The sequence below is a fragment of the Solanum stenotomum genome, unplaced genomic scaffold (assembly GCF_019186545.1).
Source record: "Solanum stenotomum isolate F172 unplaced genomic scaffold, ASM1918654v1 scaffold21326, whole genome shotgun sequence".
Taxonomy (NCBI): Eukaryota; Viridiplantae; Streptophyta; class Magnoliopsida; order Solanales; family Solanaceae; genus Solanum; species Solanum stenotomum.
In genome coordinates this window covers 101,199-113,882 of record NW_026026484.1, presented here as the reverse complement: position 1 = coordinate 113,882, position 12,684 = coordinate 101,199, and the positions used below count along the sequence as shown (strand labels likewise).

The 12,684-nt window shown below is 31.4% G+C and overlaps 1 long non-coding RNA gene across 5 annotated transcripts; it reads left to right on the top strand.

Moving 5' to 3' along the window:
• The first annotated feature begins 1,442 nt into the window (after positions 1-1,442).
• Positions 1,443-9,753, top strand: LOC125850982 (uncharacterized). Of its 5 annotated transcripts, none has more exons than XR_007444868.1 (7): positions 1,443-1,565; positions 2,554-2,991; positions 3,077-3,136; positions 5,783-5,977; positions 7,222-7,397; positions 7,483-7,587; positions 8,827-9,753. It is a non-coding gene; the product is annotated as an uncharacterized LOC125850982 (long non-coding RNA). The 5 variants fall into 5 exon arrangements; XR_007444870.1 differs by having other exon boundaries at positions 7,222-7,587; positions 8,827-8,885; positions 8,990-9,753; XR_007444867.1 differs by having other exon boundaries at positions 7,222-7,587.
• The last annotated feature ends 2,931 nt before the right edge of the window (positions 9,754-12,684 follow it).

The following is a 12,684-nucleotide window of genomic DNA, read 5'->3' as shown; positions in this document are numbered from 1 at the left end:
CGACCTCCATTTGAGGTCGGAAATTTTTAAGTCGGTATTCACTGTTTTTTTAGTAGTGATATATAAGTATTTTAGGCCCAAGTATAATATATAATATTCAAGATTGAGACTTTTTCATTTGTGACATATATAAGTATAATATATAATATTCAAGATTGAGACTTTTCCATTTGTGACATATATATACATATTATAAATCACAATAATTAATAACTTAAAACATTTTTAAAAAATATATGAAAATTTGGATGACTCTCCAAATTTTATTTGTGTCACATGAATTGAGACAACAAAAATAACATATATTGGGTCCATTTTAATTTATTTGTCTTTTTTTTTTGTGTTTTCTATATTTAAAAATTGCGTATAAATACTATAAATCATGATAATTAACAACATAAAATATGTTTTTCTACTATATTATTATGCCCAAGTGAAGCAATTCTACTGGCTTAGATTTCTACTATATTTCTACTATATAATTAATTAATATTGCTCACAAGTTTTGTACATTTTCTAACTATATTATAAAAGGGAGTTTATGCCCAAGTGAAGCAATTCTACTGGCTTAGATTTCTACTATATTTCTACTATATAATTAATTAATATTGCTCACAAGTTTTGTACATTTTCTAACTATATTAAAATTTGAATATAAAATTATATTTATAAAATTATATTTATAAAATATGTAAGTTAAAAAAACACATTCTACTATATTATAAAAGAGAGTTTATGCCCAAGTGGAGCAATTCTACTGGCTTAGATTTCTACTATATTTCTACTATATAATTAATTAATATTGCTCACAAGTTTTGTACATATTCTAACTATATTAAAATTTGAATATAAAATTATATTTATAAAATATGTAAATTAAAAAAACACAAAATTCTTAACTTTTGAATTATATCATATAAAAAGTTATTCACTTTCACAAATTTTTTATGTCCAATAATCATTTTTTATTATGCTTATAATACCCAAAATTTTGTGATAAAGTCATATACCAAAGTTTAATTTGAAACCAAATTCAACAAATATTATTAAAATTATTTTATTTGTATATTCTATGTTGATTTTAATTAATATCATTATCTATTATTAAATACTAAAGAAAAAACACAAAGCATTTGGATATATATGACACAATTTTGATATGGAGTATACTTTAAGTTGTCATCGTAAAAGCTACACAAATTGTACATTGTTGCCCACCAAACAGATGAACTAAAACCGGTCAAATGTGTACAGTCCCACTTTGATTGGCCATAAAACACATGGAAAGTGTCTTCCAGTATTGTACTAGCATCTAAGTTGTACTATGTTCGCCTGCCTGCCATTAATAAGGATAAATTAGTAATTTCGGCATCCCTAGATAAGCCCCTTCATTTCAGCGTCTGCCGCGTGTACTGTCTCACGCTCTCATCTATCTTTCTCGAGTAAATCTCGCTCTTATCGATCTGTCTTCAATAGAAAATATAATATCTCTTTGGTTTCTCCGCTGCTTCAGCTTGCTGCCATTCTTCATGTGCTTGCCCTGCTCTTGCCTCCATTGATTCTAGGTAATATTTCCTTTCGCTTTCTTCTCCAAAATTTGCAATCCCCAAATCTAAACTACCATTGTTAACTCATTAGTCCAGACCCACATCATATTCCTGCTGTTCTTCAGATTCTAATACAGTAAATTATTTTGATACTTTTCATTTCAAAAATCAATCAAATTGAGTCATCTGTAGGATTTGCAAAAAAAATACATCTTTGTTAATAAAAAAAATAAAAAAAATTTAAAATTCACCAAATACCAGACCTTACTGTTGGTTAGTTGATTTTTTTAATTAAAAGTAGGTATATGAAAGGAGGATTCAGGAAAAATAGCTAAAGAATATGTTCTGTTATCGAACAATAAAGTAAAATTGAATTCCTATTGCGTGTTTACAGATATGTAATCTCCAATTACGGCGATGGCTTTTTCTTCTCCACGGCTTTAGTCAGAAAAGACAAATTATAGAATCTGGTTGCATAAATTCTATATACGACTTGACTTATGCTACATGGACAGTGAAATGCTGCCATGAAGAACACAAATTTACCACTTTCTCTGAGACATTTGTAACGACATGAATATAAAATTTATTAGATAGTTTCCATTGGACTTCTACAGTTTGAACAATTTAAATGGAGTGTTATGGAATCATTAGATTCCAGTGCAGATCCTTAGGAAATGGTAACACCCCCTTCGCACACTAAATAAACCATTTATGTAACAGAGAATGATTTAGTTTTACCTACAGAGGTTCTACCAAAAGAAATGTAAGAAAACATTTTGATTTGTTGTGTCTTTGCTCTTTTGCATAAGGTATGTCATACCTCAATAATTAACTTAATAGTTAACTAGAGGAAATAATAGTTTCAACTTTATTATAAGATTTTTTATTAACAGTATCCTTGATGTCGTTGTGTCTTCTTTCTTCTGCGCGGTTGACAAAGTATTCCAAATAACTTATGCTTTTTACCATCATTTCGTTGAATTTGTGTTGTAAATATCTACAGGTAAAAAAAAGGGTTGCTTCAACTTTCATAACTGATGAATTCAAAAGAGCCAAACAAATATATATACAAAGAAAAAATGAAGGTTGTGGCGCAACTCAAACGCCGTAATACATATAGCGAAATATCTTCTATCCTTCAAAATTCAACACTTGCTGTCCCCGAGCAACCAACATCATCTTGGTGCAGTTCACGAGTCCCAAAACAGGTTGCTCTTACCATACGAGAGCCACTTTCGGTTGTTCAAAAAGGTTCAAAACACGGATATTCAAATACTCCTATTCTGCTTGTGTGTTGTGCATCTATCAATACTTGATTTGCAACTTTAATTATCATAACTACTCTTTGTCCCTGCTACCCGTCCTCAGCTATCTGTGAGCACAGACAATAACAAAGAAAAAGGAAAGGATTTATGCACGTCCTCTGTCATTAGTGAAACAAGTAACTTTGTCTTTACATAATATTTTTCAACTGTGGAATATTGTATATACGCTATTGTTGTAACCTACAACTTTTTGCATATAAGGGAGCGTATCCAACACATCTAACCAAGCTCTTCATATCCAAAATACAATTCCAACCAAAGGTCCGCACAAATCTTACAATACAGTAATGTCCTCTCTTCCTCAATATTGGTGCTCTCTTTACTTATAATGATCTTTCTTAAAAACTCAGGTACTAGAAAAACAAAAGGAGTATATCTGGCCACAACCAACCACCGGAGTGAATATCTTGCTTTAAAAAAGGCTTCCAACTGTCAATATTGTAATGCCAAAAAATTTGAGTACGAACCTCTTGAATTTTGTTGTAGTAATGGTTCAATAAGACTGACATCATATAAAATGCCAATTGAATTATCAAACCTATACTTTGCAAAAACTGAGGAGTCCAAAAATTTTCGAACTTATATTAGAACGTACAATAATATGTTTGCATTTACTTCATTGGGTGTTAAGTACGATAAAGAACTAGCGAAAAGAAACTCTGGTGTTTACACATTCAAAGTTCAGGGAAAAATGTACCATTTTATAGATGATTTGATTCCTTCAATTGACAAACCCAAAAATTTGCAGTTATACTTTTATGATCATGATAATGAACTGCCCAATAGAATGGCATGCTCAAATAAAGTTGACCAGTCAATAGTTCAAAAACTAATGGACATACTAAAAGTTAACCCATATAGTATTTTCCTAAAATCTCTCTTCAATGTTTCAGACTTATCTGATTTTTACATTGCACTTAAATGTGACACAACTTTAGATCAAAGAACACATAATTAACCCACTGCCTCAGAAATCTGTAATGACCCTAAAGGTCATTTTTGGAAATTTTCATAAAATGACCGTTTTATCCCTCCCGATAGTTGCCCCGAGTCCTAATTGTTGTATTTTCGAAGTTGGTTTGAAGAAAAATTGATGAAAAGTTTAGTTTTTGGAAAGTTGAGCTTTTAAGAGTTAAAGTTTGGTTAAAAGTGTTATTTCGAGTCATTTGGAGTTTCGAGATTCGAATAGGATTTCCGTCGATTCCAGCAGTTTTAGAATGTCAAAACGGGTCTATGAGAATTTACGGAGTCGAATTTGGAGATAAAACGAAGATTTGAGATCCTAAGTTGCAAAAATTGTGAAATTTTGATCAAGAGNNAGGGAAGCTTCAAATATTGGAAAGAAAAATTTCCTACCTGTTACTTTTATAGGAGGACCAAGAGACATGCGTCGACGATATATGGACGCCATTGCATTGGTGCAATACTTTGGAAAACCTGATTTATTCATAACAATGACATGCAACCCATCTTGGCCAGAAATAAAAGAACAACTACTACTCAATGATGAAGTACAAAACAGACCCGATTTGGTTAGTAGAGTTTTCAGAGCAAAAGTAGAAGAATTAAAAAAAGATATATTAAAAAGACAAATTTTTGGAAAGGTTGTTGCTTTTATGTATACTATAGAGTTTCAAAAACGTGGTCTTCCACATGCTCATTTCCTTATTATACTTGCTAATGAACACAAATTGCTAACTCCTGAATCTTATGATAAATTTGTATGTGCTGAACTTCCTGATTCTGTTGTAGATCATGATTTATACTCATTTGTTATCAAACATATGATGCATGGCCCTTGTGGAAAATTAAATCCCTCAAATAGTTGCATGAAACAAAAAGGTAAGTGCAAATTCAAATATCCAAAAGATTTTGCTGAACAAACATCCAAAGGAAAGAATTCATAGCCAATATACAAGCGGAGAAAAACCAAAGAATGTGTCAAAAAGAAGAGCATTTTCCTAGACAATTCATGGGTTGTTCCATATAATCCTTTCGTGTTATGCAAGTATAATTGTCATATGAATGTTGAAGTTTGTTCTGATATCAAAGTAGTCAAATATATCTACAAATATATTTGTAAAGGACATGACAAAATAACTTTTCAAATACATGATAGTAATGTAGATACTGGTGTAGATGAAATAAAAGAATACCAATCTGGTAGGTGGGTTTCACCTCCTGAGGCAGCCTGGCGATTATTTAAATTTCCAATCAGTGAAATGACTCCATCTGTCTATCACCTTTAGTTACATTTACAAGGACAACAATTTGTTTCCTTTAAGAGTATTGACAAGGTAGATAAAATTCTAAATAATCCGATGATTGGAAAATCAATGTTAACTGAATTTTTTGCTATGAATAGAACAAACACTTATGCTATGCAACTATCATTATTATATAAAGAATTTCTTGAATACTTTGTATGGTCAACAAAAGACAAAATGTGGACACGTCGAAAACAGCGTTCTGTTATTGGCCGTGTTGTAACATGTCATCCAACAGAAGGAGAAAGATATTACCTTAGATTATTACTGATGAATGTTAGAGGACCAAAATCATATGAGGATTTACTTAAAGTAGATGCTGAATACTGTAGTACATTTAGAGAGTCTGCGGAAAAAAGAGGCTTGTTACATTGTGATAACAACTTAGTGGAATGTATGTCTGAGGCTGTCACTTACCAAATGGCATATAGTTTAAGACGTTTGTTTGCAACATTACTGGTCTATTGTAATCCTGCCAATCTAGCAGAAATTTGGAAACAATTTAAAGCTCCAATGTCAGAAGACTTTCAAATTCTACCTAACATGAATCCAAAAAATATTACTTACCTGACTTTAAATCATATTAATGACTTTTTGCATTTGATGGGACATGATATTAACGAATATAAACTGATTGCAGAGACAATAAAATCTTCAACAGATGTCAAAGAAGCTACTGAATGTTTGTTTGAGAGAAACATTATTGTTGTAGAAGAGGATTTGTTGCTGTAGACAAAATTAAATACCCAACAACGAATAGCATATGATACAATCCTTGATAGAATATTTTCCAACAAATCAGGAGCTTTTTTTGTTGATGGACCTGGAGGAACAGGTAAAACTTTTTTATATCGTGCCTTATTAGCTGCTGTACGCTCAAGAGGTTTTGTTGCCTTAGCAACAACAAGTTCAGGTGTTGCAGCTTCGATCCTCCCAGGAGGACGAACTGCTCACTCTCGCTTTAAGTTTCCCATTGAAATAGATCAAAATTTTTCTTGTAACATCAGTAAACAAAGCTCACTAGCAGCTTTAATACGTGATGCCAAATTAATCGTATGGGATGAAGTATCTATGGCCAAAAAAGGACTGCTAGAAGCTTTTGATATTCTCTTGAGAGATTTAATGGACACAAATATCTTATTTGGTGGAAAAGTCATTGTCTTTGGTGGTGATTTTAGACAAACTCTTCCTGTTGTTCGCAGTGAAAAAAAGGATGATTTCATTCGAGAGAGTTTACTGTTTTCTGAAATTTGGAATCACCTTGAAAAATTACGATTATCTGACAATATGCGAGCAAAAACAGACCCCACATTTTGTGAGTACTTGCTAAGAATAGGAAATGGAAAAGAAAAAGTACATGATAATGATAAAATTCAAATACCCCATTGCTTTATTATACCTTTTATTTCTGAAAATGAATCATTAGATGTCTTATTTAGACTAACTTATCCGGATCTACATACATGTTCTTCTAATGTATCTTCTATGACCTCTCGTGTAATTTTGACGACAAAAAATGACTTCGTCGATGAAATGAATGATTTGCTTATAACTCAATTATAACTCAATTTCCTGGTGATCCTAAAACATATGTTTCATTTGATAAGACTATTGAAGCGAATGATCAAAGTCAATATGAAGATTTTCTACACACCCTACATCCAGCTGGTTTGCCTCCCCACAAATTGACATTAAAAAAATATTGCCCTGTCATGTTACTAAGAAATCTAAATCCTTGTGAGGGCTTATGCAATGGTACTAGACTTATATGTAATGATCTTCGAAAACATGTTATCAGTGCAACAATTGCAACTGGAGATTTCAAAAACAAGCATGTATTTATTCCAAGAATACCATTATTATCATCTGCAGATGAAAAATTGCCTGTTCCTTTTAAAAGAACACAATATCCTTTACGTTTATGTTTTGCTATGACAATAAATAAAGCTCAAGGTCAAACATTGGACTTTGTTGGAGTTTATTTACGAGAACCTGTTTTCTCACATGGACAATTGTATGTGGTTTTATCAAGAGCAAGAAGTTCCAATTGTATAAAAATATTAATTCGCCCACCGACAGATGATGACGATGATCATTCAACATACAACATAGTCTACAACGAAATCATTCAAAAAGCATTCACATGAAACCATCCTTGGATGCCCCTAAATCCTTTTGACTGTGCCTCCTCCATCAGAAAAGCCTGCCCTCAGAGTTGACAAAGTCCTATAGATCAGTCCACCATTATGATACAGGTATTTTACTTTTATTTGTATAAATTATAATCATATTTTTTCCCTGCACATAATTTACACTACAAAGTAAACGTTTAAACTTCAGTTTATTCCTGCTTCTATCGTCGGCTACCAAAACGACCGGAAATGTTTCAAAAGAAAGTAGGCACGCCAAACATAGACTTTGAGGTGCTTCAGAAGATTAATGAAGGTGTGTTGCCACTGTCTTAAGTTTACATACTCTAAAATTGCGTCGATTCATGATTTTGAATTTAAATTTCTGTGAAATTGTCTGCTGTGTAAATCAAGTAGTTGACCACCCTGTCAGAAGATATATGAACAGGCGAGAAATCAATTGAAGTTGATTTCTTTGTTAAAAGCAGGTATATGAACAGGCGAGTCAACCTTATTCTTTTGAATACATACATGTCCAATGAAAACAACTTGATAAACTTAAATCAGATTTCCTAAGGTATGGTAGCAGTGGAAAATTCAAATATCTTATACTTAGAAACTAAGCATTATTTAAACCACCCTGTCAGAAGATTAGGAATTACGAGTAAAACCATGATGGAATTTTTTTTTCGTAGAGCCAGAATAGTTGTTAATTTGGCAAACTACTTACTCACATTGTTTGTAAATTTGCGCTGAAATGTTTAGCAAAGCGAAGAGGAATATTTTGGAAGCACTTCACTGATTTTCTTTGAAAAGGAAGAATATTTTGGATCGCATGAACTTTGAAGACTCCCTCAACTTTGCAGATTTATCACTTTTTAATCATTTCTACTGATTTTTTAGTCCAATGTTTGCGAATTTTCTGAAGATCCTTAATTTTTGGTTGGTCTTTTAGCTCCACAAAAATCATAACCTAGTAACCATCTCAGAAGATTCACCAATTCTGTCTCCTTTGCATCTTCTGGTAGCTCAAAGATGAAAATTGTCCAAACGTAAAAAAGATAGCACCCGTAATTGATTAACCTTAAGAATAGCGGAAAAAGCAAGATTAGTGCAAGTAAGATCATATCCATGTAAACATATACACATTATCAATTGTTTTCTATTCATAACTTTATATTTCAATTCTTTTGGTATTCTTTATTATTGAAATATAGTATTTGTGATTCTTCAAAAGTACTATATTTTTGGAGAATTCAACACGGTTGCGGCAACAAAAATGAAGAGTCCCCGCAACTTAGGTCTACAGTATCCTCTTTATAATAGTGATTTTCACTCTTTTTGCCATCTTATTCATATATCTTCTTCTTTGGAAAAGCATTGGTCTACTGCTCTTACACTAAACTAATAACTCTGTTGTTCCGTCCACGCCATTCTAATTGGTGGTTACACATACATTTGTTTATTTTAATTATCATAGTTCATCTTTTACGATTGTCTTGCATAGTTTCCCCATTTAACAATCATAATAAATTATCTACTTTTTGTTTGTGAGCTTATCTTCTCCTTCCTTCTCTGCTTCCAGACGAGTTCATCTCTTAGTTACAAACTCAGGTATGTTTTTACCCAAAATTTCTTTTATTTTTCTCAGTTCCCCTTCTGCTTCTTTTGTTTTCACGAGACACTGATTCAAGTGTCAGTCCAAACCATATGTATAGACTAGGCGGTCAACAAGATTTAGAGGAATCCCCAGTCGTGGTCACAGGTACCTTATCTATTTTCTCACTTGATGTATACGCTTTCATAAACTCAGGAGCTGCTCTCTCATATACTAAATAGAGTCGGACTTTGTTATGCCAACCATTGGAAAGCACATGTATTCCCCAGCTATTGATCTGTACACAGCCAAACAGTCAAAATGTTATATATTAGACTTTTCCGCAGCAAATAGGAGGAATATGACAGCACAATACATAACAGAACTAATAGCTATTGCTCTAAATATTAGTTAGTTTTGAATTCTGAAGTTACTGAAAAAGAATTGTGCTTCTTTTTTATTATTATCGGTTGTTTCTCTTGCAGTATGCTAAATTTCGATGAGTACATGATTATTATACTTGAGGAGCTGCATATTGGTACTGCTTCGTATATTTTCCAGCTGCATACTTCAAACCCATCCCTCAAGTTTATTTGTAGTATTACTAATTTGGTTTGCTATTATAATGTTTCCTTTTTTGATTTATATTAGGTTTGAGCAAACGACAACAACTTTTGTTGTCACTAATATGGACTATTTCATCGGTGGGAATACTACAAATCCTGCAACCAATGATTGATAATGGCATAAATTACACAAAAATAAAAATGAACACAAATGTTTACTGCTGCTCTTTTTTTCTTTCAAAGTGTTAATTCTGGTTCTTTGTGATCTTACGATAATATGCTTTTGTGTCACTTTTCTTATGTTTTTCATAGTGTTGAAATTCACCGAAACTCATTTGTTATATGTGAGTACTCTTATTATGCCTTAAATAGCGTCAAAGAAAGTACAGGTTTGTCATAAAAAAACTTATTCCTTTATCCACGCAAACAATCGCTTCAAAAACTCCGTTATTAGCCCCAAAATATACCATTTATATTATTGGGCCCGTGCATAGCACGGGCAACATCATCTAGTAATATTAAGAAAAGAGAGTTCTTCACAACTCAGTTGAAGGTGGACTATTATGCATAATAAAGGTATGCGCTGCATTGAATATTCACTTAGTAAAACAATAACCTTTACTCTAGAGTTAGTAGTGGTCTCAGACTTGAACTATGACTGCTTAAGGGAAATAAAATATCATTGCTTACACACAATTGTCAAGGTGTTGACATATGTTTTAATAGTCAGCACATTATAGCCTTGTGCTATCCCGGCTTCATGAGTATTTTTTAGAACAAACTCATTCTCATAGAAAGCAATGTTTTATTTAAAAATACATTCTTGGACTGGTTTAATAGTCGCCACTTAATTTTTAAGAAAAATTAAGAAAACTTATTTTTTCAGAAGATTAAAACAGTAAATCTAATGAAAATATTTAAAGGGGGTTCGAGGTTCTTATTAGCATTTCGGGAAGGGTTTGAAAGCACCCGAAATGTCCGCTAACATGCGGTTATCCAACAATTAATTTATTTGGCTAAAATAATTTTAACTTAGCTTGACTTGCAAAATTGAACTATTTTATAGTTGAGACCATTAAAGAAAATGTTAAATATTATCTAAGCAAAATATTTTGTAAACTTATTTATTTATTTATTTTTAAGTCAAGTAAGAGACGAATAATTTAGTTAATATATTAATTCAAAATGGGTGTCTTTCGGGGATTTGAATTTTTTGACCTTAAGATTAACAACAAATATTAACAAGTAAATAAACATAATCAAAATTAAGAGGCAAAGAGATTTGGGTCCAAATCTGGTTTTCCTGTCCGTCTGGGCCAGTATTTGGGCCCATTTTCTCTTTGGGGTTTCGGCCCATTTAAGTCATTTGTACCTATCCTATTCTAACATAATAGAAGTATTTTCTATCTTTTGGACCTTAGGCCCAATTCTTCCACCTGTCCTAAACTAATACAACAATAACAATTAAAATTACAAGGGCTTAGGCCCAAAATAACAAAATACAACTGTTAGGAATTAAGAGTGGGCTTTTAGCCCAATCTTTTCGAGTTTTTTCGATCTGCTGCATATTTTTCAACTTTGGGACCTGCTCGTCGATTTTAACGGCTGACTGACTCAAAGAGGGAATTTGAGCCTTTATGGCTCTCTCAAAATGCAAAGGAAAGGCGATAGGAGTTCACGTTGAACTCGAGCATGTTTTACATGCAACAAAAAAATGAGAGAAAAAAAAAGAATTAGTATCCTATATTGATAAGATCTTTCAAACATTAGCTCTAAACGATAACATGATTCATCTATTATAAAATAGTAAATAGTAATGTATCCAAGGGCACATACTCAAACATGTTTCAAGTACTAGATGATGGCAAGCCCGTGGAAGCACGAGTCCCTAAAATAAATATATATATATATATATTAATTTAGTGACATAGATGAGTATAAACTAACGGATTGCAAATTTTATGTCAAAATTTATTTAAAATTAACTCTCCAAATTCGAGAGGTGCCATATAAATTCATTTAAGGCATAATATGCTAAGCTAACTCAAATACAAGCGGTAAAATAGTGTACGATACTCCTATGCTACAGCATATGTAAACTAGCGTGGAAAAAAAAGGACAAAGTATCCTATAATGAACAGGGAAAACATCTGGACCACAATCTGACCCATACAAAAATAATGTAGATCAAAGTCTTTAGGCCTAAGTGAGGGCTAGTCTATATAACCTTGAAAATAAGCATTAGAACAAAGAGTTATCCCTTTAGATGTAAATTTATTAGCAAATTTTTTTTTTTTTTAAATAGTGAATAAATATATAAAAAATAAAAATAAAAATAAATAAATAAATAAATAACTACCCTTACATTTTAAATTTTAAAATAAAGTAGTTATTAATTTTAAAATTCATAAAGAAAATATATCACGTTAGTTTATTTGGGAGAATTTTGAGGAGTAACTTTTTCATTTTCCATTTCTCTCTTGCATGATTATACCAATCTTTTTAATTGTGATTGAGAAAATTTCTTTCTTAAAAAAAAATTTATAGTTCAAATTATTTTTGTTTCAATTTACGGTAGATTTAAATTAAGTCTCTTTATGATGTAGAGTTTTAAAAAAATTAATTATTATTATTTTTTTTAAAAAAATAAAATAAAAAAATAAAAAAATAAAAAATTGACCGAATTTAATTAATTAGTAAAATTATACATGTCTAAAAAGAAAAAACTACACATTCAATATTTGTAAATATTACAGATACTTTATTGTTATATCAACTTTTCGAATTATAGATATATTTTAATTATATTTTAGTTATATTTTTCATTTTTTAAAAAAGGCTACAACTTCTACATCTTTCTTTCATCTTCTCTATCCTATTTGTTTAAAAATCAACAACAAGTTCCACAATGTTGAACAAGAAAATTCCATCAATTCTCTCTTCTATATCGAAAGATAGAGTATTACGTCATGACCATACACGTGAACTAACAACAATACAAGCGAAATGGCCACAAACTCGAGAAGGATACAAACAGGGAAAATAAATCAAAACAAGCATTATGCTATCTTAGAGTCTAAACATACATTATTCACTAAAAAAAAATAGGTTTAAAAGCTATCGCTTGGATTCGAACACATCCCGCAAAAGCATCTCGAATCTCATACTATTTTGCAACTCACATCTAAGCTTCTACTGGAAACTAAACAAAATAGAAGAAAGAAATAAATTAGAGTTGTTTACCTTTTGA